The 5,885-nt window shown below is 42.2% G+C and overlaps 1 pseudogene; it reads right to left on the reverse strand.

Annotated features, from left to right (window-relative positions):
• Nucleotides 1-1,976: 1,976 nt before the first annotated feature.
• Nucleotides 1,977-2,356, reverse strand: LOC102481757 (MORF4 family-associated protein 1-like; annotated as a pseudogene).
• Nucleotides 2,357-5,885: the final 3,529 nt, after the last annotated feature.

Below are 5,885 nucleotides of genomic sequence, written 5' to 3' on the forward strand. Positions count from 1 at the left end.
AACACCCAGACCTTCCCCTACAGTCACCACTGCACACACACACACACACACACACACACACACACAGGCCCTTGGGTCTCAGTTCCTGGCTTCTCCAGGGAGTTTTGGAAGGAACAGCAGCAGGCGAACAATGGGGCCTGTACACTCCTGCCCCTTCTGAGCTCCTCTGGCGGGAGGGGGATTGGGAGGGAGGAAGTAGCTTCCACCAGAGCCTTCCCCATGTTGTTATGGTTCTTAGCTAAAAGCTTCTCTCCTAGTTCTCCAGAGGATACCTCCTGCCTAACCCAGAACAATGCTATCAGGTCCTATTAAACTGCCATCTGCTTCCCCCTTTGCTAAGACAATGCATCCCAGGAGCAGCCTGAGTGGAGACCCTGCATTTTCACAGGTGCAAGAAGGCATGCTTCCTCCTGGCTCTTTGTTGTGGTGTTCTGCTGTGACTTATTTCTCAGGCTCTGACCAGTTCTCAGTTAAGGCAGGGAAGCTAAGTGAGACGATCTTTGAGCCAAAGTTTGGGCCATTCCAGCTCGATTTGCTGCTCACCCAGTGAGGACCTGAGAGTCCTAATCCTCAGGTTTGGTTTAGGACTCTGTTACTCAAATATACTTAAAGCTGGACAACATATGAGCCTTGAAATGCCTCTTCCCTGTCCAGCTTAGAATCTAGACAGCTTCATGCTTCCCTTCCCCCAACCTCTTAAGGGCTTTTGCAAATATCTTTCATGTTTTGTTCAGAATCCCCTGAAATGCACAAGTGTTATTATTACTTCGACTTGTACAGAATACCAACATCACCTATTCTAGGTCCCATGACACATAAAGCTGAGTTAGGTTGTCCAAACAAACTCACCAGACAGGTTACGTCAGAAAATGTATCATATGGGACCAGCAGGTAACATGGTGGTTAAGGTGCTGGACACTCCCACATGGCCGACCATGGTTCAAGTCCCGGACCTGGTGGCTTCCTTTCTCACTTTCCCTCTCTCTCTTTCCTCCTCTGTGTCTCTCTCTGGTCAAATTAAAATAAATGAGTGAATAAATAAAATTAAATAAATAATTATAAAAAAATAGTATTTGTAAAAAAAAAGAAAATGTATCATGTAAAATTTAAGTTGTGAACAAAATACATCTCTGCTCCTTTGGTCTCACACAGAAATTAAAGTCCCCACATACAGACAACATTATCTTCCATCCCTTCTCCTGATTCCTCAGTCCAGATCAGTCCCCTCAACATTCCCAGTCTGGTCCCTTCTTCAGCAGTTGCTGCATGGAGTTGTCTTCTAGAATTAATGTAGCTTTTTCAACACTTTCAGAGCTCTAGTTCTGAGTCTCATGTGTCAGGAACAGATCCAAAGTTCGAGGTAGCTATCAGGTTATATAAGAAAGAGCAAAGGGGACCAGTAGTTAGTGTAATGGCTATGTCACTGGACTCCCATCTAGTCGACTGTGGTTTGAGTCCCGGACCAGGTGGCTTAAACTCACGCCAGGCGTGTGTGTGTGTGTGTGCCCAAGATCCCGAAAGGAGAATGGAGGAGAAGGGATTGTGGTGTGGCCATCCCCCTGGGGGGTGATTTCTTGCTTTCTGTCTCTCTGTCTCTCTGTCTCTCTCTGTCTTCCTGGTGAGTGCACGTGCCCTATAGCAAAAACCTCTTCAAAGGAGAAAAAAAGAAAGAAAGAGCAAAGCACCTCAAAATTTAGAAAAAGCAACCAAAGTCCAGGAACAAATGTGGCTGCTACAGTAGTTTACAATCTAGGCCCTAATTCTTGTGTATGAGGACATTTATTTTCCAAATAAAAGTTGCTTTCCCAAACAAAAACACCTATCAAAACTCATATTGAGGTCACCAACCACAGACCATAGCAGAATCATAGTGTTAGTGAGGACAAAGTGTAGACAGAAGGAAAAAGAGAAAACAAAAGGTGCACCAGTTTCAGCTTCTCCAGGGTGTCAGCCAACCTTCATCAGCTGACCAAGATTCACCAGTCTTGCTTCAAGACAACTGGCTCCTCTATCCATGGGACCAGCCCTACCAACATGTCCGCCATCTCCGTGATCTTCTTGGCCCTCTCGTCGGCCTTCTCACACCTTTTCATCACCCTGCCCTTGACTCCATCCTTTGGGTTCTGAAGATGATTCAAAGCACTCTCCTCTGAAGCCTCCACCTGGATTTTCATCTGGATTCACACAACTTGCTCCCATTCCGTATATACACTTTCCCATGCTCTCGAGTGAGAGACATGATGTTCTCCTGCATCTCACTGAAGACTGGCAGCTGAAACTCCTCAAAATCTTCCTTGGACTCCAGCACCTCCACCTTCTCCAGTTCTGGCAGCTAAACCTTGTTCAGGGGCCACATTTTCTCCTGCTGCTTCAGAACCTCAGCACTGACGTGAGCAGAGAAGTGGCAAACAAAATCTATTTAATATTGCTTTAATCTCCAAGTAAAATCCAGTAAAGCATAGGAAACAGATCAATAAATTAGTGTACCTTGTTTTAATTAAATACTACACAACTGTGGAAAAAAGAGAACTTTGAAGAACTAGATTTGATAGAGTCAAATAAGATTAAAGATAAGCATCTTCTACACCTCAGCACTTGCTCTGGGAGTAAATGCTGGAGGAATTCTCTCACATATGCACAAAGGAGGACATATTTAAGATTGCTTACACCTGCACTTTTTGAAATAACAGGAAAAACGGCAGGTGGGATAGACCACCTAAATGCATACCAGTAAAGGAACAGATAATTAATTATATCGTATTCTTGCAGGATGCTCTGTCTTAAGGGAAATGAGTGAACCTGAGCTACCCATTTCGGTTTGAATGAATCTCACAAAATATTGAACAAAAACAGCAAGTCTTAGAAAATGAAAAGAGAGTTATACTATTTATATAAAATTTAGAAAAATGTAAAGACTCTCCAATGGTTATAGATATAAATGTCAGTAGGTAAAGAATAAAGAAATATTGGCTGGCATGGCTACTGAACTTAAGCTGTGAAATATTGCTTTCAGGGACTAAAAATGAAGATATTCTGCTGAGACTTCTCCCTCCTGGTTCATTTCTAGTGGATAGGGCTACCTCTGTATCCTTCTCTCTATCTTTCTGTCTCTCTCTGTCTCCCTGTATCTTTTCATTTTTTGTAAATATTTTTAAGGCAAATTATGCTCTGGGCTCTCAACCCCCTCCTTTATTGTGCTAATTTGTGCCTTTCTCCTCTCCCATTTAAGAAAGGCACAAATCCAGGCCCATCCTCAGATGGCTACTGAACTTGAGCTGTGAAATATTGCTTCCAGGGCTGAAAAATGAAGATACTATGCTGAGACTTCTCCTTCCAGATTCATTTCTAGTGGGTAGGGCTACCTCTATATCCTTCTCTCCATCCTTCTGTCTCTGTTTCTGTGTCTCCCCATGTCTTTTCATTTTTTACTTCTTTCCTCTTCTCTAGTTCTTTTCCTTTTACCTTTAACTTCATTCCTTGACTGCTCAACCTCCACATACTGAGTGTCTAGACAAGTCAAAGTAAACAGTATCCAAACATCTGAATACAATTAGGGTCAGAATATTCCTCAATTCCCACTGAATCTGATGCACAAAAAGTGAAAAATGGAACAAAAGAGAGATTGCAGATCACCTCATCCTGCACACCTCTGAATATTCAAATTGAACTTCAAGATTTAGGAAGAAATGCGCAATCCATCAGATGACCAGAAATCACTGCAGGGTCACAAGAAATATGAGAAAGCAAGAAAATACCTCTCCTCCAAGGGAAAATAATAACTCCTCTTCATCCTCAGAGAGTACAATGGAACTCACAGAAATGTCAGATAAAGAATTTAGAATATTGGGAACCAGCAGTTAGCGTAATGGCTATGTCGCTGGACTCCCACGTAGTCGACCGCGGTTCATGTCCCGGACCCAGTGGCTTAAAACCCACGCCGGGTGCGTGTGCATGCGTGCCCAAGATCCCGAGAGGAGAATGGAGGATTAGGGATTGCGGCGTGGCCATCCCCTCTGGGGGGTGATTTCTCGCTTTCTGTCTCTCTGTCTCTCTCTGTCTGCCTGGTGAGCGCACACGTCCCATAGTAAAAAACCTCTCAGAAAAAAAAAAATTAGAATATTTATAGTGACAAAGCTAACAGAGATGGAGAGAAGAGAGACAATGAACTGCAGAAGAGGCAGGAGAAAGGATCCAATGAGTTGCAGGATGTGAGGAAGTTCTTGTAAGATCTGAAAGAGGAAATATACACCATAAAAAAGAATCAGATGGAACTGTTAGAGATGAAGGTTATAATACAGGAAATAAAAATCTCCCTTGAAAGTATTAAAAGCAGACTAGATCATACAGAAAATCAAATCTCAGATGGAGAAGATAGAATCACTGACCTAGAAAAATCCACCACAAAGACTGAGAAAATGCCCCCCCAAAATGGGAATAATGTACAAAAAACACTATATACCATCAAACGTTCAAACATCTGGGTACTTGGTATCCCAGAAGGTGAAGAGACTGATAAGGGCATAGATAATCTATTCCATGCAATCCCAGATGAAAACTTGCCAAACCTAGAGAGGCACTCAAAGATCCAGATCCAAGAAATACAAAGGACCCCAAATAGAATTAACCCAAGAAGATCTTTTCCAAGAAACATTATAGTCAGATTGACCAAAACCACAAAGACAAGATACTAAGATTGGCAAGAGAGAAATGTCAAGTAACCTACAAAGGATATCCCATCAGGCTCACAGCAGACTTCTCATTGGAAACAATGCGAGCAAGGAAAGAATGGGAAAATGTATCTCAGTGTTGAGTGAAAACCAAGAATACTGTACCCGGCAATATTATCCTTCATATGGAAAAAAAAGACAAAAACATTCTGATAAACAAAACCTGAAAATATTTACCAACACCAGATCAACTTTCCAAGAAGTTCCGAAGGGAATGCTATAGCAGGAGAACTAAATACAGACACATAAAAATAAGAGTTCAAAAACAACTAAGGGAACCAGCAGTTAGCATAATGGCTATGTCGCTGGACTCCCATGTAGTCGACCGCGGTTTGTGTCCCGGACCCAGTGGCTTAAAACTCACGCCAGGCGCATGTGCATGCGTGCCCAAGATCCCGAGAGGAGAATGGAGGAGAAGGGATTGCGGCGTGACCATCCCCCCCGGGGGTGATTTCTCGCTTTCTGTCTCTGTGTCTCTCTCTGTCTGTCTGGCGAGCACACATGCCCTATAGCGAAAATCTCTCCAAAAAAAAAGAAAAAAAAAAAACTAAGAAAATGGCCAACTTAATGGTAGGGAAAAGTCTGTAGCTGAATATTATATCCCAGAATTTAATCAATAAGATCAGACCACAAAAGAAGATTAAGTAAATGAGACTGAACTGGTGAAATAGAATCTTATGTTTTTTGACTAAAACTAGACTTTGTTTTCCAGATTTAAGGATTTTTGTCTTGTCTTGAGCTGCTGATAGGTTCATGTACCTACTATTTGAACAGAATCCTAACCAGTTTCCTGTCTTTAAGTTTTAAACAAAGTTCTCTTAGCATTTCTTTTATTTTGATTTATTAAAGTTGAAACTGCTTTTCTTGAAATTAAAAAATAAAAACTAAAAAAAAAAATAATAAAGAAATACTGAAAATGAGAAATGCCCAATTTGGGCCAGCAGGTGGCGTGTGGTTAAGGCACCAGATTCCCACATCGTACACATTTCAAATCCTGAACCTGGAGGCTTGAAAATCAGGCTGGGCATGTGTGCTTATGTGTCCAAACTCCTGAGAGGAGAATGGAGGAGAAGGGATGGTGGTGTGACCTACCCTCTCTGGGGGATTATTTTTCACTTTCCCTCTCTCTGTCTCTCTCCGGCAGCCATATATGCCCTA

Source organism: Tupaia chinensis, unplaced genomic scaffold (assembly GCF_000334495.1).
Source record: "Tupaia chinensis unplaced genomic scaffold, TupChi_1.0 Scaffold000095_1, whole genome shotgun sequence".
NCBI lineage: Eukaryota > Metazoa > Chordata > Mammalia > Scandentia > Tupaiidae > Tupaia > Tupaia belangeri.